The sequence below is a fragment of the Tympanuchus pallidicinctus genome, unplaced genomic scaffold, assembly GCF_026119805.1.
Source record: "Tympanuchus pallidicinctus isolate F22 unplaced genomic scaffold, pur_lepc_1.0 scaffold1, whole genome shotgun sequence".
Taxonomy (NCBI): Eukaryota; Metazoa; Chordata; class Aves; order Galliformes; family Phasianidae; genus Tympanuchus; species Tympanuchus pallidicinctus.
In genome coordinates this window covers 32,444,483-32,472,442 of record NW_026294618.1, presented here as the reverse complement: position 1 = coordinate 32,472,442, position 27,960 = coordinate 32,444,483, and the positions used below count along the sequence as shown (strand labels likewise).

The window sequence follows — 27,960 nt, the reverse complement described above, 5'->3', positions numbered from 1 at the left end:
TGAAGTGGCTGCTGAGTACAAGAGGGGAGAAGCCTTTTGCTGGGCCAAGAACTGCATCAGGGACAGTGGAGATCAAGGAATGGGCAGCAAGACACACTCAGGAACAATTATAGCAGTTATGCTGGGGACATCCAAGCAGAACAAGCTGCTGCCAAAGCAGCCCTGACACACAGGGATTAAAATAGCTGAAGTGTTCCTGAACTGTAGCACTGAGAGCAAAGTGTTGAGTTTCATGAGCAGTTGTCAAGGAACTGCTCTTGCTGTAACACTTTAAAATGTCAGCACTCACCACTATTCCACGGAGTGGCTAGCTCAGCTGTGCACCCTGCGCTGAATTAGTGTCTCTGTGATAGAAAAAGGAAACACAATGGTAAATACACTTGTGGGTATAAGTGGGAAATAATTCTAGACAGTGGCAAATGCAAATCCCCTTTAAGAAAAAAGACAGCAGAATTTAGTCCTAACTTCACGCACACTAAGTGGAATTTGGAATTAACCCACAGATCCTTGCAGTACATTGCATAGTAACACTGAACTCACAGGCTTCTAATAAGTGAAAAATGCATTTTAAAGGATTGTAAAATATATTGCACAAAATTATTTATTTGTTTATTTATTTATTTTTCCTGGAGAATAGTTTTTGTAAATTAATAAATGAACTCTTACAAATGTTCTCTCCTGGGACTTTGCTTACCTTTACACATCTGGTAAGAGGCTCGGGAAGAATGTAGTGCAGGTGCAGTTGAAAAAGTCTCTTGCAGCCTGAGGACTACTTCTGACTTCTTTCTCTCTTTTTAAGGCAAAGAAATAATACAACTTGACAGTATAGTATTACCTCACTGACCAGAAAGGCAATTTTAAAAGATTCAGTGTTGGAATACATTTTACTGCTTTTCTTAGTACACAGCTTTACAAGTTAGTGCCCAGGCAGAATGCTCACTGAACAGATTTTTGCCTAGGTAACAGCAACATTAAAGGTATACAGCTATGGGTTAAGCCTAGTTTCATGAATCTGCCGTTTCTCTTTAAGATGTTTTTCTGCAACAAACAACAGACTTCTTGCTAACATCTCAGAATAAAGAGCAATGGCACATGTGAAGATCAAGAGGGCAGTATTCTTGAAGTAAGACTGGCACCCTTGCTTTAAGACTGGGGAACAGTAGCGACTCACAAAGAAATGTCAGAGAGAAGTAAGATGACAATTTCCTATCAAGGACAGTAGTGGAATCGGAAGTACAACCTAAGCTCCCTGGTTTTGACACCAATTCAGCACAAACACCTTTGAAGAACAGTATTGCAAAACACAGTCCTGTCATGTAAGCTGTGTAATTTTGTCATATTTTGTCATCTTTACAAAAAGTTACCTTAAGTACACCATTTAATGAACAAATATATCCTGGCAGACTGTTTGCTGAAGGTTAGGGAGTATGCTAATGTATCAACTTAGGTATTAATATCATGATATTATAATTAATAAATTCATCTAAACATGTCAGTTTCAGTGCTGCATTTGGTCAATTCTGGATCATAATTTAATTGACTTATTGTATTTCAGTGACAAGTTCAGTACAGCAAGTTCTCCTCCTCCATTTACCATGGTACTTCAGCAAATCTTTCTATAAGTGAAAATGTAAATTTCCTTGGCTATAGTCAGAAAGGTATTGTTAAATCTATAAAAAATTCTATCTATCCTGATACCATTAGGGAAAACTAAGCCTATTACCAGAAAATTCAGCTTCAGGTTTGCATTTGAAAAGTAGGCCATTAAAATAACAGATGTGTTGCAGAGCACAAATTCCAAGTAACTTCTATCTATAGATATATGGGATAACTACAAAACTGAAATCAAGATCTTCATAAAGAAATGGCTATAAGAGAAATAGATTTCTCACAGTTTATGGGAAAAATCTGCAAGACTGAATCTCTGAAATGAATTTTGAATCTCATTTCATTAGCTAAAAACCTTTCTCATTCAAGCCCCAGTCAATAACAAATGCTATTTTGTTGTGCCCTGGTCTTGTCCACTGAAGTAACTGAAGTGTTACAGAGGACATAATTTGGCTTCCAGTACAATTGTTATTTGACACTTGCAGAACGTTAGTAGAAATCATGGCAAATGTACACCTGCACATATTTTTTTCCCCATAAATGAAACTCCGGAGTGATTACACTGACAACTTTTGGAGGATCCTAATTTAGCAATAATACCAGAGCTCTTTGCCAATGTCTTACAGTTTTCAGTCCAGCGGAGAATGTTAAGAGGTAACTTGTGGTTTACAGCAAAGCTGGCACACAGCATCAGCCAGATAGTGAAGCTGTTCAAGTGGCTGTTAAAAGACCTTGTCAGAACGGGTATCCTTTATCAATATGGCAGTGACTCTTTCCAGAAACCTAAACAGAATCAGGCTGTTTGTGAGTTTGCACAGCTTATCCTTCCTCCCACCTACTCTGAATACAACTCTAACTTGTATGTCCAGGGCTCAGTATGCATGCCTTGGTGTGCACATTAGATATCTCCATTATTAGTACTCCTACTGCTACTCAAAATATGATTACTGTTTTCATAGGATGATGGAACTAGAAAGCATTACAAGTTCCTTTGGTCCAGAGGAGGTCCATGAGTCAGAGATCTGGAGCACCATTCCTGTGAAGACAGGCTAAATGAGCTGGGGTTGTTCAGCTTGGAAAAGAGAGGGTGCCAGGGAGATCTCATTGTAGACTTCCATTACCCAAAGGGTGCCTACAGGAAAGATGGGGGCTGACACTTTATCAGGGAGTGCAGTGGTAGGACGGAGGGACTGGCTTTAAACTAGAAGAGTTTGGCTTGCTGGCATTAGTAAAAGAGGTAGTTATTCCCCCCAGGGAAGTGATAGAGGTCTCCTTTATAGAAAAGGGAGTTTGGTATCCAGTCCTGGCCAACAGCCCAGCCAGACAGAATGTTAGCCTTGGCTGTGGGCAACAAGTGGCTCATTTGCCTTTGAAAATCCAATATAGTCCTCTCTTCATGCAAGAACTTGACAGCAGTGTAATAGACATGTGAATTATTGATTTATCCTTCAGCTTCTCATCTGTCCTTCATTTTATTAATCTAATTTTATGTCTCAGATTTTACGACTGATAGAAAAATATAATTCCATTTCTGTTCTTGGGAAATATTCCTCAAGCTCCTTTCCCTAAGGGAGACAGGTGTGTGACACAATCTCTACAGAAGTGTGGTCCATTCCCAGTTGAGACTAAAGGTGCTTTTTGATTTCACCGTAGTCACCTGCATCATCCAAAATATGTTTTTGCACTCAGTCAGAGAACTGAAGCAGTTCTCATTTGAGCAACAAGAATTTCAGATCTGAACACATATCTGTATTTGTCCAGTTCTGCTCTACTTGTGAGTTTTCTATCATGTTTGATCTGAAACACTGAAGATATATTTGTTAGTTGCTATTTCCCATCTCCTCTTTGCTGATGGATTCCTTTCCTGTATGATGGCTTGCTTAAGTGTATCACTGAAAGATAATGATATATTGTTTAAGCACACTGCATTCTCATAAGTTAACAACAATAACAACAAAGATTGTCATTACTGTGGTCTCTAAGGTTGACAGACAGCCTTCTGTTTATTTCTTTCATTCATTATTGTGTTTTCATTCAAAATGTTGATTTATTATAGATGTAATGATTATTTTTTCTTAGCTCATTACTGCAGTTGTCATCTGAACAATGCCATCAGTCACTTTAAATTTGAGATCAGACTGGGAAGGTGAAGGAAGGTCTGGATGATTTTTAAAGACTATGTGTGAAAGAGGTCTGAAATCCTTTGTATCAGCTTTCACTTTGGCTTTTGTTTTCAAACTCAACTGCCATTGACAGTTGTCAGTGAAGTACTCAAACTCCCTGTGTGGGCAAGGAATCCAACCCATGGTTTAGCTCAGTTCAAGGAGAATGGAAGAGAGAGTAAGCTTGTCAGAACCACAAGGAAATGCCACAAGAGAGATCAGTGGTAGGTTATGCTTGGCTGGAGGTCCTGGGCTTCTGCTCTGACATCCAGGAGCTTGAAATACAGAGAGTGAAATAGAGAGGTCAAAGATACAACTTGCCTGTAATTATAGGTCTGTTCAGGGTCTGAGTAAATTCCCCTGCTCTGGCTGTTGATATGCAGTCCCTGTCCTGCTCCGTGGAGGTATCTTTACATGACGCAAGCACATAAAAATTGTTTGAAGAAAGTACCATTGACTCTTTAGGTCTGTGGGAAGTCTGGACACTTTGGTATTTATTATGAATTTCACAGGCTTGAAAATCACTGCAGTCATGAATTTAAAAGCTGGTTGTGCTATATATATACTAAGATAACATTTTAGGTCTAGCTGGTCTTCTACTTGTGAGAGACACAATAAATATAACAGTACAAAAACCACATTTTACTTGTACACTATAACTCTTTTCATCAATTTCAGACTCTTCAATTTTTAAAAGAGCAATGTGTGATAAAATATTTAGGTCTAAGTAAATCTTTATTAGAGAGTAATAATGTCACTATATATCCTTCAAAATACAAAATTTTCACTAAAATCCAAATCATATCCAGTTGTTAATGTGTCTCATAGCTGATGCCTTGTATGATGTAAAACATGATCTACTGTGTTTGGATCTATATCCAAATTCTTAAAAAAAGTCTAGAAAAATTCTTCAAATAAATCTTAAATTTTACTGAAATACTGTCCCTGATCTCATCAGACAACAAAATGTTAATATTTTCTTTGTAATTTAAATTAAGCAACTGAGATGAGATGACTATAATTTAAAAGCAAAGGAAAAGTCACCTCTAGCTTCAAATTCTCAGTTAAGGATGTTTAGGCAAGCAAGTTAGCTAAGGCTGACAGGTTTTGCCAGACCAATATGGACTTTCTGAATATGAGTTTAAAACCCGACAACCTGAGGGTCATATAACATAAGAGAAAGACTCTGTCTTGAGTGGAAGAAAGCAAGCTGCGCTCCCTTGCCATTATGCTGTGGATAAACATTTCAGTTTTTAAAGCAAATTGAGTACTCTACTGCCCAAAATCAAACCAATGTCCACAGTGAAAAACTACACACTGTGGTGTCACATAAATCAGTACAGTGGGACTTTCTAAAATACAAATAAATTTGTTTTCCATGATGAAGTGTCTTCAGTCCAACTTTGATAAATATAAAACTTTACTGAGCTGGGAGTGATGACCAAGATACCACAAGGTCCTTTATTTTTGTAATCATTTCTCCATTCAGAACGTTCTCTGTTTCTCTGGTACAGGTACTCTGTAGATATACACATTAAGGTAATTGATGCATGGAAAATTTTTTGCTGTTTTTTTTTCATTTATCGGTTTTAGCATTTTACATATAAGATTTACTTTTCCTTCAATGGTGCCTGATATCTGGAGGCTCTTAAAGGGTTGTTTTTTTTCCACACCAATGATTGGTAATAAAAACATCACTGCTATCGCTCTGATTTCAGTTAAATAGAGACAAAGGAAGAGAAGGGAAGGGAAAATGAAAAAGGGAAAAGGGAAGAACAGTTTAGAAATCTACAGTGCCAGTCAGTAATGACCTATGAAACATTTGATAGTATATTTAATATGGTTTTAAAGAACTATCAATCAACTACATGTCAGCTGCTATATTTCAACTGCTATATAAGCATTCATTGTCTATGGCCATGCTTTTTGGTTACATTCACAGAGAATACCATGTTTAACAAAGAAACAGAAATATAAAACATTTTAATCCACAGAGGAGACATATCTGTAAATGCATTGGACACAAATTATTTTAGCATCCTATACAGGGCCCACTAATACAAATAAGTCCGTGCTTTTTTCATATATTTCTATAAATGTGAGTCTCTTTTAACCCCAGTCAAGATCTTCTTAAGAACTTTCAAATTGTTATCACAGAATGTATCTCTTCTCCAGAGGATTTTATTTTGCAAAGAAGAATCTTCATCCTGAGATACAGCATGGTGAAAATAAGGCAGAAGACTTGTAGCTACAGTACCAAGTTTTCCTTTATGGATAGGCTACACATTGCTGCTTATTGAAATACATTTCTTATCATAAAAACAATTTAGTAGAGCACTATTACTGCAGTTCTCTTACTTTGCTAAATATATATATTTATACATATATATTTACTATTGTTTTCAAGTCAGAGTAGGAAATAAAGACATATATTTACTATTGTTTTCAAGTCAGAGTAGGAAATAAAGACAAAGCCATAACTGGGATCACTGTATCCAAATACGTGTAGCACTTAGATCCAGACACCAGTTTAACATGATTTGTCTCTTCTATGTTTATTCTTCAAGACTTTAGATTGTTTGTCTCACTCTCCTGCTTTAATTAAGTTACCAAACACAAAAACATAATCTAATCTGAAAAAAATACTATGAAAATTACACAAAAAATTCCCTTAAATCCTCACAGTTTGCATTTACTTTATATAAGGTAATATCCATTCTTATACTATAAAATAGAAAAGGAGTTACAGATACTGTGGGCAATGTGTGGATGAAAACAAGCGGCAGTTTTAGAAGCATTTGTCCTCTGCACAACTACTATTTTCTTCCAGCAGTGAATCTGTACAAAGGGCTTCTTCACTGGGAATAAGTTAATGGATCTATTTAAAAAGGACAAATATTACATTGCAAGTCATGCCCACGCTATCACGGATGAACAGATGCAGGAGAAGTAGCACTTGGACATTGTATTTGCAGAAACAAAAGGTTTATCACTGGAGTGGTATAACATTAACAAGAGAGCTGACCTACTTACACACCATAACACTCTGAGGAGTGTCTGGGGAGACAGGGGGCTCTGGTGCAGGGCATATTTTACAAGCCAAGTCATGAAACTACAACCATGAGCACAACTTTCCTTGTAGTGGCTATTTATCATCAGCTGAGAAGTACTCTGTTCATTTATTTCCATCAAGATACAGATATTTAAGGCTTAGTTGTCTAATTCCCCACTGATCGCCCTAGGCTTTCGCTATGTTGCTGAAGAGCAACCCACACATGCAATCTCTCTGACCTACTTCAGCTACCTATCTCCAGATGAGATGAATTTCTCTCTGGATGTGCCTGCTTCTCCCTCCTTCCCATAAAAGCAGGCAGAATAGCCAGCTGAAAGTCTGACACCTAAATTTTTGAGACTAAGTGAGATATATTCATCCCACCCATGGTCTAAGAAAGTGCCTACATGACTTATGAATGACGGTGTTAAATCGTGTAAGGAAATCAACACTTTCTAATGAGTCTGTTATGAATGTGGCTGTAACCAATCAGCCACTGCCTGAACTACCACCTCCCTGGGCAGCCTGTTCCAGTAGTAGTGAGTTCTTCGAAGTCTCTAGAATACATTTGCCAAACTAGTAAGCATCCCTTTCCAATTGTAAGGAGGTAATGAAAAACTGGTTGTATTGTTATTGAAATTGTACAAGAGGACATAAATGTACTACTAAGCACAGTTGCCTCTATTCAGGTGATTTTGCTATTGGTAAGTAACCAGATATGGCAGTGGCATAAAGATGCCCAGTTTGTAGCACATTATCTTAGGACAGCAGCACAGCAGTTTTTCACACTTACGGATCCTGGATGGTAGATTCAAAGCAAGGTATTTGCTGACACTCCATAGCTGAAACAGGCAAAAACCAGGCATTAAATTTGCTTGAACTAAATTCTGCTCATATATAAAAACTGACTAAAAACCCCAGGCTTATGGGTGAGCTACACGCAACTTTAAAATTTTCCATCGAAACTTCCATAAAAAAATCTTAATGTCTTTTCAGCTTGTCTTGTGAGGTGCCTGCTGTGCTGTGCCATAAACCATAAGGAAAACTTAGTTCCAGGATACCATATCTTTCAATAGCATCTGCTTCTTGGACTGGGATCCCTTTAACATGCCAATGAATTTCTGGGTTTGACATTTCTGATTGTTCTGAAGAAATCTTCTTCTTCTTCTTCAAAAAGACTAATATTTAGACTATTATTAGGTTATTTAGGCTAAGTTATTTGGTTATTATCAGAAAATAATGCCTTACTTGGAAGAAAGAATTTAATTTACCTAGAGAGAGAGAGTGAAGACGAGGTCAATCTCCAGAATAGTTCAGAGATATTTATTTTCTCTGTTTCTCTTCTCTTATATGAATCTGCATCACACCTTCACATGGAAAACATTGAACAAAAATGATTGCAAGCAAACCTCTTCCTGAGGCTGATGTTCCTGTTTTGGTGTTCTGGATTCAAAGCCCGACTTTCTGGTGGACACGGGACAAGGCACTGTTGTGGTAAATTATGTGTGTTTCTAATACACACATCAAATTGCAATACAAAGGCTTATCCTACCCAATGTGTTAACTAACACCTCAGAGAGAGGTGCTATATCCTTTCTCTAAAGTTTGTGCTGCTCTGGTTTATAGTTTGGCAAACCCCTTCTCAAAAGTGGCAGGCAGTTTGGTACACTTTGCTCATCATGGAATCCCTGGTACTGCAGAAATACTACATCAATATTTGTGATAAGCTCCTGGTGCATTTTTATTGCTCTGATGTTCTCACCTCTACTGGAAGGTGACATTTGGCTATATGTTTTCACACTCTTTGCTGAGTATTAGTTCTGTGTTGGATCCTTCTTCCCTGCTCACCTCCTACAACAGTGAATCCTCAAGCCCTGCCCAGTAGCCTGTGTGATTTTCATAGACCTGTGAACTGTAACATACATAAGTGACACGTCTTTGTTTTATGCACTTTTATGCAAAGCATCAAATGGACAAGCCAGTGGAGAACATACCAGTGTGTCTATTTGCATTGCAGTAATTGAGATCAATGTCTCTTGTGCTAGTGCTTCACAAGAGCACAAGTTAATTTATTGTCCTTCCCTCATGGGCAGTGGGAAAGAGGGAAGAGAAACAACAAGGTATGAGATGCATGCAATTCATTTCTTAGACACAGTAGTGGTGCATCTGCTCTGATTTGGAAGCAAGAGGGTTAATTTTCTAACCCTCTTTCTAACACTCTTGGTGTTCATGTTGCTTGCTACATAAACACAAATTCAGTCTGAATAAAGCATAACAAGATTTAGTACACAGCTTGGGCAAACTGAGAAAGTCCTTACTGGTGTGTCTACATTACACTTTTGCTGGAGAAATTTTGAGCTTTCCAGCATGTCGCTTTTTTTTTTTGTTCATTTTTTGCTGCTCATAAAAGCCCATGGCGCTTCTGTAACTAAGTTTTCAGGCTTATACTTTGACATGGAGATGAAATTAATTCTGTTCAATATACTGAGTTTTAGTCAGTATATAGCCAGCTATAACATAGCCCAATATACAAGACTGAAAACCTCAAAGCAATGTGAATGCTATATACGTATGCCTGTGTATGTATTCTCCTCTTTTCTAAAGCTAGATTTAGTTAAAATATTCATAATGCTATTTATTTTGTAATTGAAGAAGGATATATCTGTAAGAACAGTAGGAAGCTAATAGTCCTTCTGTGCAGGGTGTGCTGTTCCTTCCAAGGCTCCACTGCTGAAAGCAGCTCGCAGGGCTGAGATCGGCTCTGAGGGGCCTAAGAACGCTGGCTGTGGCTGATGATACATTGTCACAATTTTGGACACGTTAGATACTGAAAAACCCCTCCGATCACACTGCAGAGGGGATTTTTGCCAGCTTCTGATTCTTGTGACTTTCTTTATTCTTTTCTCTTTTTGCTGAGAAATACAGCCTTCCCCTAACTCTTCTCACCTTTGTTCTTTTTTAATGCTGTGACTGAAATATGATGTGCTCAGCACAGCTTGTGCAGGACAACCATAATGCAAAATGGCACGTCAGGCTTTCTCGCCTCTTGTCTCCTTCTGGCCTCCATATGGCTCATGCACGTCTCCCGTGGGTCTTCAGGCTTTTCCAGTTCTCGCGACTCCGCTGAATTAATGAGTGGCTGAGGGCAGCCCTCGCTGCTTGCATGGGCTGTCACCACTTTGCATCAGATGCGTTGTTTGCAGTATCTCGGAAACCAATTGACTGATTCTATTCCAGTGCATTTTAGGGAAATTCCTGCTGGCTTTCTGGCTGGCAGTGCAGGGAGGGCAGCTTCGTCTCACAAGGACAGCCGAGGCTAAAAGTGGGCTTGGGGACTTGTCATTGAGAGGCAGTTGGTTCTTTGTAATGAAGAGCATCAATCTTCCAGGATTTCACTGCATCTCTTACAGACTCTTTGCTTTCCTGCTGCTTACACTGCTTTTTCTTCTGACTCCCTGGGCTCTGGACACTCCTTTAGTGATGCACACAATAGTTGACATTTAGCTTGCTGCCAAATGCCACCCGGTGATTTCTGCTGCCACTTTTACTTTCTACATACTCCTACGCTTCACTTCTTCCCCTTTGGAGTGAAGCCCAAAGCACCTCACAATGATATTTTTGAGCAGCAGATTTGGGGCACCTTGTAACTAGGAGCAGAAGGAATGTGTTGCTTTCCCAACGCCCACCCGGCTCTGGCTGAGCTCAATGTCAAAATGCTGCTCAAGAGAGAAGGAGTAAATTAGCACAAGAGACTCGTCAAAGCAGTTTCACTCACTCATTAGCTCAGAGCTCACTCTTTAGCTCAGAAGGCAAGCTTCTCAAGGCTGGAAGTTAACCTTAAAGGACAAGTTGTTCATGTTTGGCAGTCCTGCTCAAAAAAGGATTGATCTGGAGCTTTTGTGGAGACGTGGCAAGAAAGTGGTCTATAACATGCAGCCCTCAAGACCTACCACATTGCAACTGCTAAACTCTAACAAGAGAAATCAAACAATCCTCTATGACAATAAAGAATGGAGAGCTGTGAGCAAGCACTCTAAATCATAGAATCATAAAATCACTTAAATTGGAAGGGATATTCAAGGTCATCTGGTCCAACTGCCCTGCAATGAAAAGGAACACCTACAGTTAGGACAGGTTGCTTTGTTGCTTCTCATACTGCACCAGTTTGGTGTCTGCCAGCAGAGGTTTAATTCTGAGGGTCACATACTGTCTCCAGCCTTTCTCTGCTCTGTGGCCATAAGTAATTTGTCCCCAAACCAGCTAGGAGCTGCCCGTTGTCATGGCACGATGGCATGTTACCTCTCTCTTACTTACCCTGTCTCCAGATGGGAATGAAAGGTAAAGAGCGACAGAATGTTTTGTAAGGAGCCCCAGAGCATGACAGCCCTGGCAATCTTCAGCTCTCATCAAAATGAAATCTTCTGCCAAGGGAAAGGACAGGAAACCTAATAACTTGGACTTGCAGTGAAATCGACGGCAGATGAAGTTATACAGTGCTTCAGGCCACACTTATTTAGGGATCTAAATATGGGTCTAGGTGCCTAACCTCAGGCGTAAAGGCACAGCTCAGACTGTAAGCAAGCTCTAACTCATTTTTTATTCAGATAGCAGCTTGCCTATGACAAAGGCTATGCTTGGTTCTACATTTATAAATACAACCCCAATAAAACAGTAACTCTGTTGCTACTGAACAGCTCAATATACAGGCTAAAAATATCCCCCAGTCGATGTAGAGTAGAAAGGTTTGGGAAGTTACTGAACTTGTCTGTTTTTTCAGAGTGAAGGTTTACATGCTGCTGTCACACACGAGCTCTGCATGTATCAGAAAGCTAGGTATTTATTAAAATAATCAGCTATATGGGCAAGGGAAAAATAGAATAAGACAGTTTAAGGTAAGATGGATTGTACTGTAGCAGTACAGGATATCTGCTCTTAAACATGAAAATGCAATATTCTATCTTGGATTTAAAAATATATCACATATGTCTAAGTCTGAGTGTGTAATGTTTTTGTCAATGAATTCATCAGATAGATGAAATTGTGTGGTAAAGCTGCTGTTAATGAAAAACCTAGAAGTACCATCACTGCAGATGAAAACATCAAATTAGAGAACTTGGCCAAGCCTCTAGTTTGGAATTACAGAAGTGGGAGAAAGTCTAATAGGGACTGATAGTATTTGCTGTTACAAGCTAGAGAGTAATCTTAGAAAAGGGGAGAAGAAGAAATGTGTGTGATGGTCAATTACATTCCATCAGGGGCTGTGAGGGTGAAAAAAAGAGCTAAAACCTTCCAGATTAGATATTCCTTCTGCAGATGGAAGTGTTAACCCCATTGTACAAGCAGCCATTACAGCCTCTGTGGGAATCTGATGGCAACTCTGGTCAGCCCATTTGGAAAAGAAGCAACAGAAGTGGTGAATTCCTGCAGCTGTGGGTAGAGTGGAGGGTTGCTCAGAGGATCAGAGGCTTTCTGTCATCTTTGGGCTGATTGGAAAGAGGTTGTCTTGCTTAGTCTGGCAGAGCAGAGTTTGGATGAGATTAGAAATGCTGTGATAGTGTAGTGGAGCTGAGGTTAGTGCTGTGCAGTGTGAACAGCTCGGATCAGGGGTCTCCATGCCTAGAAACCAAATGGGTGAAAGCTAAGATGGGATTTTTGGAGAAATTTTGCAACCTTCTGCAGATAACTAACCTTGCTTAGAAATTGGGCAAACATCCATAGCATTTTAAGGGTGGAACAAGACAGATTTATGAATGGGTTTATGTGGTGTGATTGCTGGAGATAGCAGGAGTCTGGATTTGATGACTCAGAGGTGACACCATCCTGTGGTTTACTGCATGTTCCTCCTATATTACAGGGTTGAGGAGGTCAGTTTATTCCCATACTAGCTAAAAAAGCACCGATTTCAAGCCATGCAGCAGATCACCCAGGAAGAGTAGGAAAAAATGACATACCCACCATCTCTGCTCTGCCAAGTGACTGAGGCCAAATGGTGTGAGAGAATAAGGAAATAGACTGAGGCTTAGCAATGGGCAAGGTCCTTTGAGCATTCCTCAAAGTCATATTCCTCCTCAGAAGCTGGTTTGAATATCTGGATTTATTTTAAAGCATCCTTGCCACGGGTACCTCAAATTCTCTCCTCTTTATTTTTAAACTCCATCCTGTATTCAGAAAATGCATTTTACTGAATCCACCTGTATTGCTCTCCTTCTAGATTCCCGGGATTATGATAGGACAAGGGAGAATGGTTTTAAACTGAGACAGGGGAGGTTTAGGTTAGATATTAGGAGGAAGTTTTTCACTCAGAGGGTTGTGACACATTGGAACAGGTTGCCCAAGGAGGTTGTGGACGCCCCATCCCTGGAGGCATTCAAGGCCAGGCTGGATGTGGCTCTGGGCAGCCTGGTCTGCTGGTTGGTGACCCTGCACATAGCAGGGGGTTGAAACTAGATGATCATTGTGGTCCTTTTCGACCCAGGCTATTCTATGTTATGATTCTATGAATTTGGGGGAATATTCTTCACCTGACTTTTTATTCCTGCTAAAGCTAGTGCCTTCACCCATTCTTTTTTTTTTTTTTTTTTTTTTCAATCATTCAAAGTAGTTATCTTAGTAGAACATGCCTGAACTGAACCTAACAATGTCAGGGGGCAGGGGAGGGAAGTCACAAAGTAGAAAAATATTCACTTTTTGCAAGATTTCTCCCTTCATTGTGCCTTTTCTGCCAAACTCTTTGCTGCTTTTCTCACAGCATGCTGAAGATTTTTCTTCCCATTATTATGGAGGGTTAATGACCCTGTCCTCCTCTTTCTGGCTAACACAGGAACACCTTCCTGACAACTGAAGGTCTACACCTCATTCTTTCTTCTTCTTCCCGAGGATGTGCAGAAAGAGGTGAAGAACTTAGCTGTGTGTGAAAAGGGTGGTGCTGGTGAGGTGTGTTGACTGAGTAGTGAAATATTTCTCAATGTGTATATGAAAGGAGTCTCTTGATGCTGAACCTTCATCAACAATAGCCCTGTAAGAATCAGAGAAACTCTTTTCCAGCTACGTGGTTAGCCACCTTCAGCCAGGTCCACCCCACAGCCAGACCAGAGACCTATCTGAGTGAGGATGAAGTTAACCACCTTGCTCAACATCAGGGGTCCAGCCTGCACAGCACTGCACTTACGCAGGCTATGCAAACCACAATTTTGGGAGGAGCTGCAGCCCGCACTCAGCTCCTTGCTACTGAAGCTTAGCTGCCATCCATCGCAGCACAATGACTGTGTTATAGACATTTTCTGTGTCTGCAAAGTGTGATGATGTTAGGCCCACAGCTGGTGTGAGGCAGCTGCAGCATGGAGCTTCTGGCCCCCTCTGAGTTCCTGAGTGATGGAAGGGCAATATATTTGCAATGTTTGTTAATGCCTATTCCTGTGATGCCATATAACTATAAATTGAGTTCTGCATCTTCGAGCTGATGAAAGTTGTTTATCTCCAGCTGAGATGTTGGGCTTGATTTATATTAGGCTACTTTTTCTATTTCTACTGAGTTATCTACAAGACAAACCACGCAGGGAAGGGATGAAAAGTTTTTTTTTCCCCTTTTTTATATGTGTTTGTTTGACAGTCTGTCTCACTGACTCTTTATACAGATCCTGGAGAATAGATTTAATTAGGATTGTACTGTAGCTGAAATTTTTCTCCATGTCCCAACGAAGGTCATTACAAGATGTAACTCAGAACTTCAGGCATACAGGGTTAGGTAAGGTCTTGCAGCATTTCCTAAGGGTCTGGTGTTATCTTTGCACAGACTTCTACTTGTGGACTACAGCACTAATAAGTTAAATGTGCCTGCGGCAGTTCATAGAATCACAGAATCATCTGAGTTGGAAAAGATGTTTCAAGGTCACCTAGTCCAACTTCCCCTCCAATGAACAGGGACACCTACAACTAGGTCAGGTTGCTCAGTGCCCCATCCAGCCTGGCCTTGAGTATCTCCAGGGGGAGGGCATCCACTACTTCTGGGCAACCCATTCCAGTGCTTCACTACTCTTAATGTAAAAAACTTCTTCCTTATACCCAGTTTAAATCTCCCCTTTTAGTCTGAAACTATTACTCCTTGCCCAGTTCTCTGGGCCTGGGACAAATGGTCTACATAAATACACTTTGAAGCTTGCCTGCCTTGCCACAGAGGATGCTCCCACTGAACCTGTCTGCTGAGTGTTCCTTGGCCAGAGTGTTCCTGAAATGCCAGATCTTGCTTGGGAATTCTCTGGGGAATGCTAACGGACCCAGAATCACTGGGGCAGTCATCGGGGAGATGTCAGAGTGCCCAGGCCTCTGTTCTAATATTGCTGTTACTAATATCAACATAACCTGATCCTTCTGAAATGATAGAGATTTCATAATCTCCTGGGTCGACGATACTGCCTTCTCACTACTCTCATCACTAAGAAGCCCTAAGTATTGCAAAGTTGGAAAGAACAATTTGTAACAACTTTTATGATTACAGAACATTTCAGTTTCTTTCACAGTCTTTTCATTTTCTATACTGAACAACCCTAATCCTTTCTGATCTCTATATTCTTTTTTCTCTATAGGTCTCCTTTTCCAAACTACCTATTGCTCAGATTTCCTTGTATTCTTTTCTGGCTTAGAATCCTGGACATGGTTCTCCAAGTAATACTTTGCCAGCATTCTGTATAACGGAAGAAACACCTCCATCTTATTACATGCTCCATTTCTGTTCCCAAAATTAAAGTTGTCTTCTTTCTGCTAGATTGCTGCATCCATGTCAGTTTTGTAACCCCTATAAACTCTCTCACTGGCACACAGCTGTCTAGCTGACTCTTATGCACATTGATTTGTTCAGTAATAGCTCGCCAGGAATAATGCCTTCACATTACATTTGAGGCAAAGATGGGATGAATTCATCTTATTGATTTTGGACAACTACATTGCCAAATGGTTTCAAAGTCTGGTCTGATCTTTCACAAATTTTGCCACCCCTATATCTGTTTCAGCTCTACAGTCTGAAGTTATTAATGACTCCTAGGATGTTAATGAAAATATTGAGTAGAATGAACAGAGGAGAGACTCATAAGGAATCAATCACACTCAAAATGTCCTACTACTTTGTCTCTCTGAGTGTATGTTAATGATCAGTATAGAGCTGCTTTATGGTGTTCTAATCTAGTCTTGATTTACTTAGGTAGCAGTGGGAAAGGTGTGCCTGACTGAACTGGAATCCTTCCCCTAATCCAGGCATATTGTTCAGGTAAAGTATATTCCCTTTTCACTGGGCATGCACCCCTTCTTGAATGGAAAACCCCTTTCCTGTACAAGCTTCTTTGTGTAGGAAAGATGTGATATGGGTGCGTGGTTACTGGTTCCAAATGTTCAAGGTGGTGGAAACCTGAAACAGTGTTTACTCAGGGATTTCAGTGAACTCACTTTGTGTTGATCTGCCACAGGGTAAGTTTCTCTTTGTAGAAAATGTCTGTTGTGTTGTCTGTATGTAGCAGTGTTGCGGATGGAACTATGATCCCCTGAAGATCAAACTTTTCTAAATTACAAACTTTACTTGCCCAAATAGGTAACATTTGTAAGCAGAGATAATATCTTATATGAAATAGGCTGATATAGCTCCATTTAAAAATAAATTATAACTATAACAGTAAAAACAAAAGAAGAAAAGAAATTGTTTTCATGCTATTATAGTAATGAATGCATTAGAAATGCATACAAAGAGCATCTCTGTGACTTCAGCAATTGCTTATATAAACTACTGGCTCTTAGTTTTCTTTTATGTCTTTTCTATTTTCCACACTATGCTTCTCAAGTGCTATAACCCCCACTAGCTGAAAGCTATGAAACCTTGGACTGTTCCCGTTGCATCAGGAAAACTGAATACTACATTCACTCTCCTATGCAGGAAAAAGTAGGGTGCTTGTGACCACTGGATGATCATTCTAGGTAGAAACTTGCTGTATCTCACAGTGAGATACACTTCAGTTTTGTCATTTGCCCTCCAGCTGTCTTTCTTCATTTGGGAAGTCTACTGGGAAACTTGAGGTCAGTGTCCAAGGAAGAGGTTGACATGTAGCCTGCTGTTAGCTGGTAAGCATGTCATTTAAGATGTGTAGGATGAGATGTCTTACTGCTGGACTAGATGCATAGTTCAGACTGGGAAAGTATGAGACAATGTAGGAGATGAGCAGACAACAGAACATTAGCTCACCTCATAGCAACTTTGATGCTGCAGATCTTAAGACTTTCCATTTGCTTGCTGCTTGCAGGATCTGCTTATTGCACTAATTTTTAAATACATGCACCCTCCTGGGGGTCTGTTTACTGCACAAATGAGAGTGTTTTATACTCAGCTGCTCTCCAATGTAAATCTCCTTGATTAAAATATCCATCGATTTGGCCAAAATGTAGGGACTTGATTCTGAGAAACCGTGGTGTGCTCAGCATATGCTGACATCCTTTAGACAAGGCTTTAATCCATTTTGCTTGGAGAAGATTAAGTGATAGCAAGTGCCTATTTTCTATTCTGGCAGTTTGCAGAGCCCAATATGCTATTTTTACTCACGAGATGTGATACAAACTTAGCAAAACTACTAATAACAGCAGTTTGCAAAACTCATTTCCATGCTGAGATGTAGAAGGTGCTATATTATTTCTTTTGTTAATTAAACCAGAAAATATAGATTTAAGGGTTGCTGCGGGGGAGGCTTAAACCAACAAAAGCCAAATTGGAAGCAAAAGTTGCGTTTTAACTCATCTGTTGTACAAGTTTTACATTTAGAGCATTTGAGATGCAATTATGAGATGTTACAATGAAACTTTATCACCTTTTATTGCTCAGCCACCATGCTATGACAAAAATTACATTTTACAATCTATTTATAATTAAACTTTTTTTTTTTTTTTTTTAATAAGGGAAGTGCTGTGTCTCTTGGAGTATTTGGCTTGTTTAACTTTTTATATGGCTGCATGTGAGAACATTAAACACTTCCAATTTGGCACTGTGTGCAAATGACAGTCCTCTGAAATACACAATCTTCCTTTCCCATGCATGCAAGGTTTCCTTGTTAAAATTACACACTTCCTTGCACTCTGCCTCCTTTGAAGATGCATGTCAAGAACCTACACGTGCAAATGCTCACACCGATGTTGTAGATATTATGCCAGTTACTGTCTGAATTTTCAGCTGATTGATCCTCTGAGCTATATAGGCAGGTTATGGAGGTTCTTGCTTGCCAAATCTAATTTCTGAGCCCTTGTTCTTTATTCTTGGAAGAAGAAAACAACCGAAAGGACTGCAAAACTGGGTTTCTCTACAAGATGGGAAAGGAGATTTTTAGCATTTAAATCCTACTATGTGAATTCACATGGGTGTCCATGTACATCTATATTCTGTCCCATGCACAGTGGTGCCACATTCAGTGTGAGGCTTTGTGTGGTCTTGCAATCGTGCTGGAGTAAACTGCACATTTCTAATCTTCGCCTAAAATGCTGAACCTTCTTCTGTCTATTGGATTTCCCTTCTTGAACATGCCTGTTCATGCAGAACTATCTCTCTCCTTACTCAAGCTGTGCACTTTCTGTAGGGCAAGAAGTGTGTGGAAAAGGCTATAAGCTGTGTTTTATGGTCTCTTCCAGTACAAGAACTAGGAGCACCAGGAGAAGACGAGAAATTGCAGAAATTCAAACAAAATCAAAAGGAAGTCCTGGTCACAATACATGTGGAAATGAATTCTGTACAAAAGCGATGCACCAAAAGTTTGCATAGGATGTACTGCAGGGCTGAATGGGGTCTAAAAAGCCATCAGAAAAGTTTGCGGCAGAAAAATCCAGCAAGGACTTCTACTTGCAAACACACCACTTGAGAATATCTGGTACAGGGAAATTCACAAACCACAAATTGCTGTGCCTAGGAAGGTATTCTGGAGAAATACTGCTCCAGGTTTCTCTTGTTATACTCTTCTCTTGGCATTCACTAATGTTTGCCAGGAAAAATAGCACACTGGGAGACACTGATGCACACAAGATGCAGAGGCATGTGCACATACATAATTATTATTAATGGTATTAGCACCTGGTGGAGTATGCTGACTGTAAAGATAAAAATTCAGCTTGGGGACTTTTGTTTAAAAAACAAACAAACAACAACAAAATACAGAACAAACAAAAAGAACAGGGAAAGCTTGCCACAGAGCCCAACCATTGAAAGCACTGATGAGGTCCTAGTTAGCTGTGCCCCATAGAGATGCCTCCAATACCACAGGTGTTAAGGATGAAGATGACAAGGAGTAGGAACCATGCCTTTTCACTGCAACCATGTGTTTTTCATCAGAACCTGACCAAGGCCTTCTTGTTCCTATTAGTGCTGATTGGACTGGGCTAATCAGCTACAGATTTTGCACTTTGGTTCTGGGCTTCTGTGCACCTATAATGTTGTAGAAGCAGTGCTTCAGTGCTGTTGATTCTAAGGCCTAAATGTGTCTGGAGCACTGGAGTATGGCATGATATGGAGATGGTGGGAAGATGAGCTCCTGGAGGAGAATTAGTAAGCAAGGTAATGTCTTGTTGAAGTGATTTGGCACTTGTGTTGCTCAGGCACCAAATGGTATCTGAAGGAGTGGGAAGGGAAGCCTTTTAACAGCACTCTGTATTAAATAGAAAAATTGTGCAGACAAGAAAAGAACACTCTATAGGATGCAGTGAAGCTACAGTTCCATTATAAATATACCTATTTTAAAGAGTTAACAATCTTAAGAATTAGTTTGGCTGTTAATCTGGGGTCAAATTAAATACTCTTATTCTTGTGTAGAAATGCAGGTGCTTCCAGAGCTATTCAAAATAACTTGGAATCTTTTATTTACTTACTGAGACAACTGGAAGTAAATAAGCAATGTTTGCCTGCTTGACCCCATGCACACTATTTGACACCCTATGTACTGTTTGGTCAAGTGTTTATAGTTCCATATTGAAAAGGCTGAGTTTCTGTTATGCTTGAAGAAAAACACCCCAAAACTTCATAATCCTGCTTGGCTTCAGGCCTGATGAATTTGAATCTTTTTCAAATGTCAGTAAAAGCAGACTTTCACCTTTCTAGACCTTTTGTATTTTCACTCTCACTAGGGTTTTCTCTGTAGAAGACTGTATCTATTATGTAATTTTAGGTCAAAGAAAGAATTTTTATTGATGCCTTGCAATGTAAGTGGGTGCCTGCCTGTGCAAACTATGTGTAATATAACCATTTGTCTGGTGCAAGTTAGAGGTAAAATAGAGCTAAGGTTTTAGGGCCGACTGGACTGATAGGATAAAGAGACATACACCTACATTGTGATATGCATAACCTACATTTTTAAATATTGTGTTAATGCCTTGGTTTTATAGCCTTCTCTTAACTGCCATGAAGAAAAGCAAGTAACTTCAGATAAATGTTTCTACTTAACTTAAGAAATGTAGCCTTTGGGATTCCTCAATAGTTGTATGTAAGTCACATGAAGAGTTTTGTCACAGATTAATGTATATATACACAGGCTGACAGTTTAAGAGTAAGCACAGTAGACTAAAGAATCAAGATCTTGGTTTGAGCAGAGTCCTGGGATATAACAGGGAATATATTTTAATAGGAAAAGTGGTATAATAAGTGGAGGAGTCTTTTTGCTGTTTTTTTTTTTTTTTTCTTCCCTAATGGTTGTAAGCCAACACTCTCCCATAAATGTGAGGTGCTATTGCGAGAACATAAATATCTGAGTATATGAGCTACAGGTGTAGCATAGCACATAGATAAATTCTACTCCTGGTGCCTCTGCTTGTTCAGTCTTGTCTTGGCAGCTCCAACAACAGCTGCAGAAGCTGTTTAAGAATCTCAGTATGCAGAGCCGATGTGAAGTATTAATTCTTTGCTCCAAAGCTGGACAGAGACATTGACAGGAAAAAATCAACTCTCTCGGCCTTTATCAAAGGAATGAAGTAGCTGGTAGCTGTGATGGAAATGAAAGAATGAAACTGTGTGGTCAGAGGGACCATACTGCCTTGTGTTTGGAAATAAACAATCTAGCTACTTTTGGATTCAAACTGTGTTGTTCATTTTCTTTCCATGCATTTATACCTGTTACCATGTTCAGTACTGCAGTATGCTTGAGTCTTCCGGATGGCTATAATCAACTCAGTAATTTGACCTAAGTAAAGAACATAAGAGTTCTGAATAGGATTTAGGGGTTAAGGTGAGCAGATGATTCAAGATGAAATTCTGAAGTTGTGCTGAAGCAGGAAGGATTAAAGGCACACTTTGGCTATGCAAGCAAGGAAATAGTAGACCTAGTTGGATGCAATTTTATTTCGGTACACAGTGTTGGTGAGCATAGCCATTAGGATAACAGACCGAGATTCCACAGCAGTAGTTTAGAAAAGATTTGTCTCATCTGGAAATAGATATGTGAGCTGAGACAAGAGGAATTATCTTCCAGCAGGAAGTGATTGCAAAGGGATCCTTTCACAGGTTTGCAGTCTGGTGAGATGAGTCCCATCTTTGCTGCTTATGCTTTGTTTGCAATGTGTTGAGAAGTTGGAGGCTGGTCAGAAGAGGGCCATGAAATGATTTAAGAGGAAGAGAGTTTTAGTTACAGGCTCAGTCTCCTTAGTTTATTAAAACTTGGAAGAGACGTGATTACAGTGTACTTCGAGGAGAGGAAGTAAAGGCCCTAAAGGTTCTTTATCCTGACAGACACGGGCATAAAAAGACGAAATGGCTGCAAGCTCAGGCTTGTTAAATTCAAATGAGAAATGAAGAACATTTGTTACTAGTAATCAATGGGAAACAAATTGCCAGGGTTGGTAATGGATTCTTAATTTTTAGATAACTTCAGATTATAAATGGATGAAATGAATACTTTAGCAGAACTCAAGTTATTGGGCTTAATATAATCAATCATTCTTTATTTGCTGTTGTTAATAGGAATGTTGAATATTTTCAGTCTCTGAGGTTCTGTAATGATATGCTAGCTGCAGATTTTACTCTTGTTTCTTTTTTTTTTTTTTTTTTTTTTCTGGGAGTGAAATGTGTCTAGGAAACTACAGTATAATAAAGAGCACATATAAAATACATTTTCAAATGTGGCTCTATTTCCCTTCAAGAGGCTTGAAACTATTATTTGTTTTGTGCTGAGCATTTCCAGCAAAATTCATGCTAATAGATTCCATAGCTTTGGGTCCTTCCTCCACTGCCCTGACATACTCAAGAATATTGTATTAAAACAGCAAACATAAGACTAATTCCCATTATGATTCTAGGCAAACAAACTGCCTTAGAACCAGCAGAGCTGGTGCAGAAGCCTTCATATAGATTTCCTTTCTTCAGTGCCTCATTCCTTCACTGTGCCTACCCCTGCCATGACATCACCTCCAATCCTAGCCTTGCTTCCCCTGCTACCTCTGTTTTACCTCTTCTTTTAGACAAAGAGTGGCGAAAGAATGGCCAGAGAGACTTGTCTTCTCATGTTCGTGATACTCATGTCTTAGTTGCAGCCCCTTCCCCATACATATGCTGACACTGCACGTGTATGATGCATTTATTCCCAATGGGTTGTTGACAATAACAGACTCACTCCATAGCCTTTCCCTCTGTGCAGGGTATTTAGATCTTTCTCATCTGCCCTGTCTCAGTCTTTTGTGACATTTGTAGGAAATAATTTGTCATTGATATCTTACCTTTCTGCCAGACCAGGCTGTAGGCAGCACATGATGGATGGATGGGCTGAGACAGCAAGATCACATAGGCTGCATTCCCCTGGGAAACCGGACTGAAAACACATAAGGTACGTGTTACAGAACGCACTGGCTTAACTTTTCTGGCCTGTAAATGTGTTTAAAACATAAATCTTCAATGGGAAATATGAGTCATTGAGAAGCGGAACAGAGTGAACTCGAGATGAGTTCAAGATGATAAACTAAGTGTCAGTACCTCAGAAAGTAGTTCTCCTTCTTTCCACAGACAAGTACTTTTTAAATACTGTTTTCATTTGAGTAATAGCATATCTCAAACACCACTAGATACTATAACATTTCATAGCAATATAAAAATGGATTACAGAAGCTTTGTTCTTACACCATTCATAGTCTGAAAACATATTTTCCTTCAAAAGGCTCAGAAATCTGAGCTAAGTACGGGGTTACATTAAATCTATTCTTTTTAGTTTTTTTTTCCTGGATGTCATACCTGCTTTCTTGTCACCAGCTGGACCTACAAAGGTAATCGAACATGGAACAAGTGACAAGATCAAGCCCTAATTCCGCAGTGTGGTAACTTCTGTTCTAAAAAGCAGAGCTGGAAGCAACAAGAGTCTGTGGTTTCCTTTGTACCCTGATGTAAATCAATGGGACAGCAACACTGTTACAGCTGGGCTGGGTTACTAGCTGCTTTAACAATACGTGAAGAATTACGCATGCAAAGAACAGCGATAAAGTCAAATATATGAAAGTGTGCAGTATGCTGCATGAGAAACAACTTTACATCATTAAAATGGTTTTGGCAGACCAACTTGTGCAGATTTCTCTGCAAAATAATTGTTAGAGATATTGAAGTGCAGATAACGAACACCAATATAAAGTTCATTTTCAAAGAAATATCAATTAAGCCCCATGTTCCTTGAGGCCCTCAGAGAAGAGAACAATGAAGCAGAGCCTAGGAAATCCAGGTAACTGATGTGACTGTATCTTGGATTTGAATTGTTAAGAGATAGTTGCCACTACGTACAAAGGCTACTTTGAATGTAATGCCTCCAGTTGTATCCTGTTGGCCCATGATGTCAGTGGTGAATGTTGATGGTATGGCAGTGGAGTGTAGACCTTCAGGACAATATTCTCTTATTTTGTTGTAGCAGAGGGGCAGTCTGTCCATATGACATCTGACATGGAAGAGTGGATGAAGAAAAGGTGTGTCATTGAATTCTTCCGCATGGAAAAAATGGCATCCACTGATATTCATTGAAGCTTGATGAATGCTTATGGAGACCAAGCAGTGGGTGTGAGCACAGCATGGTGGTGAGTGGTACATTTCAGCAGTGGGAACAGAAACAGTGGGTCACCTCTACTGGTGCAGATTTTGAGGAGTGCAGCATACAGGCTCTCGTTCATTGCTGGTGAATGCATAGCTAATAGTGACTGTGACTGTGTTGAGAAACAGTGGTTTTAGCTGAGAATTTACCCTATCAAGTAGTGTTATCATCTTTTGTTATAGTTCCCATGAAAATAAATAAGTAGGAGGCATTACTTTCAGAGTGGCCTACATATAAATAAAACATCTCTCCAGTTTCCTACGTAAGAGGAAATTGCATAAAGATCTATGTGGAACTAATTTAATATATGTATTCATATTCACTTCCATATTTTTATATGGCTGTATTTTTTAAAGAATTATTTTCATGGGATTTAAATTTTTCCTCCCTTTTATTTGATTTTTTTGACCAGCAATTTTTTTTAAGTAGAATTGTTCTGACTGCCTAATGGTCACATTTTTCCTCTGTCAAACTCATTTTAAGTAGCTAACAGAATAAAAATAGCACACGTTAGTGATAATGGCACTATTTCTACCGAAGCTGGCGTACTAGACAATGTTTTCCTAAGAAAACATCACTCTAAAGAGGAAAACATTTTTTTAATCAGGAAAGTCCTTTCTGTATTGCACATCTTGAGAAATTACTCCCTTTGTAATGTTTATCTATTTCTCATTACGTGATTAAAAATTAGTTGTTTTGATTGTACTTGCTTCTAGTGGCTAAGTTTGGAGCCAAAATAAGGAATAAAGAACAAGTACAGAAAGATTTTATGAGGCTCGCCCTCCTTGTGAATATACACTCTGTGCTGCTCTTATTTCTGTGTAGGCACAGGACAGAAATGCTGGAAAAAGAAATCATTTGCCCCTCAGAAGAATGCTCTGCAAAGTCAGACTGTCCGAAGGATGTAATCTGACATGCTTCCAGCTCTTCTGAGAAGAAAAATGAAGATATAAGTATACTGATATGGTAGTAGAAGAATTAGTCCAAACAATGATTGATTTGTTCCTCTGGGATCAAGGAGACCTGTAACATGTTAATGTTACATGAACTGGAACAGCCCCATCAGGAGCCTACAACGGTGCTTAAAACCACTTCCTGTGAGGCAGAGCAGGACCTTGGGCCTGGATCTCCAACATCCCATGAGCAGCTTTGCATGATAGATATGCTTTTTCCTGTCAGGCTGTTCATGAAATAGCACGAAGTTGACACCAGATCCACTGAAGTATTTGAGCTTTTAGCTCTGACTGAGAAGCTAAGTAGGGGTTATAGGCTCAATGTCTTGTGAAGCTGCCTCTTAGTTTAGAGACTGCTATATGGAATGTCATTAATGAGCTGGAGAGACAAACTGAGAAGACTCTCTTTAAGCTCAGCAAGGTGCAATGTGAAGTCGCAGCTACTACTAACCCAGTGTCTCCATACAAGCTTTGGCCAACTAGCTTGACAGGAGAAGTCTATGGACAACCAGTAGACTATAAGTGAGTAATACTCACTATAATACACACTTGCAGCAAGAATGGCTGTCAGCCTCCTGGGTTGCCCTAGGAGGAGCATTTCTAGTGGATTAAAGGAAGTGATTTTTTCTTCTCTGTTCAGCACAGTGAGATCTGGAGTACTGAGTCTGGGTCTGGGATCTCCGTTAGAGTAGAGAGACACGGACATACAGGAGAGAGTCCTGTGAAGATCTAGGAAGATGATGAAGGACCTGGAGAATCTGACATATGAAGGGGCTGAGACAGCTGGGACTGTGCAGCTGGGATAAAAGACTCCAGGAAGGTGTATAAATACCTGATAGAAAGTGTAAAAATGATGGAGCTGGACTTTCTGTTCACTAGGGCCTGGTGACAAGACAAAAAGCAACAGGTACAAACTGAAATGCAGAAAATTTCAATTAAATGCAGGAAAAAAGCTTATTTTACCATGAGGATGTTCAAATACTGTTTAAGTCTGGCAGTAGCCTGCATGCAGATGCTCATTATTTCCAGCTGCTGACAATAAATGAATATATGCATTTGCCTAACCAAATTATTACCAAGTAATTTTCAAAGGATGAGAAAGCCTGCACATCTTGGTGTGTCCTGTTCTCTCAGTGGGGCTCACGTAACACCCTCTCATGGAATAGTGTTGTTTGTTTTCACCTCTGCAGACACAGCCCTGGGAATGTTTTCAGTCATGCTCTTCTACCCCATTTCCATTGTGGATAATTTTCATTTAGTGGGTTCCTGATAGGTGTAATCCCTCCGGTACTGTGCAGGTAGAAGTACCTGTAGCTGAAATGATGAGAAGCACACCACAAGCATGTCCAGATAGTGGGGAAAGCCAGCAGAACCTTGTGGAGCATTATGCACTTGTTGGGATTGCTTGTTGTATTATACATAAGATGATCCCCAGAAGCCAGGGTGTTGTAAAATTCATTTTATTTAATCATGACCATCTCATGCTAGGTTTCTTTTAAACATTCTGGTTTCTGCAGGCAAATTGTTTGGTAATCTCTATATTTCTTGACTCTTGCCTTGCAGGCTAGAAACTCACTTTTGTATTTAAAAAAAAAAAAAAGACAAAATTTTCAAGCATCTTCTTAACTCTGTCTCCAGGGCTTCTCAAACAAACAAAACCAAGCATCACAGAACTCATGAAAGTTATCAGGGAACTCTATGTCTTCTTTAAGAGTAACCGATCAGAATTTTCCTTTTGTGGCAAATTCCAACTGGCTTATATATTTATTCTTGTTTGCTTACCTTCCAAGTAGTAAAATGCAATAACCTCTGGGATTTTTTTTCTGCAGTTCCTTGCCATATCTGTTATATCAGTTCCCCCCTTCTTCTCAAGCACTTTTTGTTTTTGATGAACTGTTTTTGTGAAAAAGAAAGTGCAAGCTACAGCTCAATGAATAATGAAAAGAACTGAATAGCATATATTTTATTTAAACTTTGGTGGAAAATTTTCCTTCTATAAATTATGAAAATAAAAATGAATAATGTAAGGGGGAAATGTCATTAAAGGCATTGAGTGGCTTAGTTGAGAAATATATTCAATAATCCTTAGGGAAAGCAAACAAAAAGAGCCAACACCACATACACTAGGTTTCTTGAGTAACTTGACATTCTCAGCTTTCCTCATACTAATCAAATCTTTAGATGCTGAATTTGGGACTGCAGTTGCAAAATAGCCCAACAGACAAAGCAAACAAAAAAACAGGTTTGTAACAACTATTATGGGTGATAATCCTGGGAAAATCAGTCTCCTTGAAGTTGCTCATTTCTTTCATTTGCATCTTGCATACTAGCATTACACTGAGTCTTTACACTTACCACTGTCCCCTGTATACTTATGATATGATCTGGGAAATCCTAAATTTTGTTGCAGCCTTTGGAAAAATATCATAGTCACAAATACTAAAAAGTTATAAATCTATTATTTTATTATGATGTGCTCTTGACAGACTGAAGACAGGCTTCCTGGAGATAGGCAAAGTAGGAACACTCACTTAAGTATTCTTGAGAATTCTGTGTTTTGAAGTTCTGATATCTTCAAAAAGTCCTTGTAGGTCAGTTTTTTATCTGTAAAATATCCTCGGCAGCCCTTCCTTTCTACGCTCCTTTCCTTTGTTAAAACTCGAGGACAAGGAGTGTCACTTTTCTGTTTATTTGTCTATCGCTTAGTGCAGTGAAGCCTCTGGTGCTGTCATAGGACATTTTAACAAGGTGTTACTAGACTGAACTCCTAGAAAATGCAAGGAAAATTAGTGTTATTCATCACAATGCTGACAATATTACAAACTAAAATGACACAGCCTAGAATCTGAAGTTGGCCTTTGAAAAAACACTTGAGATTTGGTGATTGACTTCAAGAGACGACTTAGTACAGAAGATGCAACAGACAGTGCAGTAAAGTTGTCTGCGTGATGTATTTTGATATGAAACTAGTTAAGCCCTTGATATTTATTTCTCATTTTGCTGGCTGATACATGAAGACAGGATTTAGCCATATGTATGGATGCTCATCTCAACTAGCTTTCCTCTAATCTTCTGCAAAGGATCCTCATTAAAACTGGGAAGAGATGCTGGCAGTAGACTGAATGCTCTTA

General features: G+C 39.4%; 1 long non-coding RNA gene across 2 annotated transcripts; it reads left to right on the top strand.

The window, feature by feature from the left end:
- Positions 1 to 19,136: 19,136 nt before the first annotated feature.
- LOC128089838 (uncharacterized) lies at positions 19,137 to 26,436 on the top strand. 2 transcript variants are annotated; one of them, XR_008210708.1, is made up of 5 exons: positions 19,137 to 19,387; positions 22,542 to 22,637; positions 23,700 to 23,754; positions 24,702 to 25,351; positions 25,470 to 26,436. It is a non-coding gene; the product is annotated as an uncharacterized LOC128089838 (long non-coding RNA). The 2 variants fall into 2 exon arrangements; XR_008210704.1 differs by having other exon boundaries at positions 19,138 to 19,387; positions 24,702 to 26,436.
- The last annotated feature ends 1,524 nt before the right edge of the window (positions 26,437 to 27,960 follow it).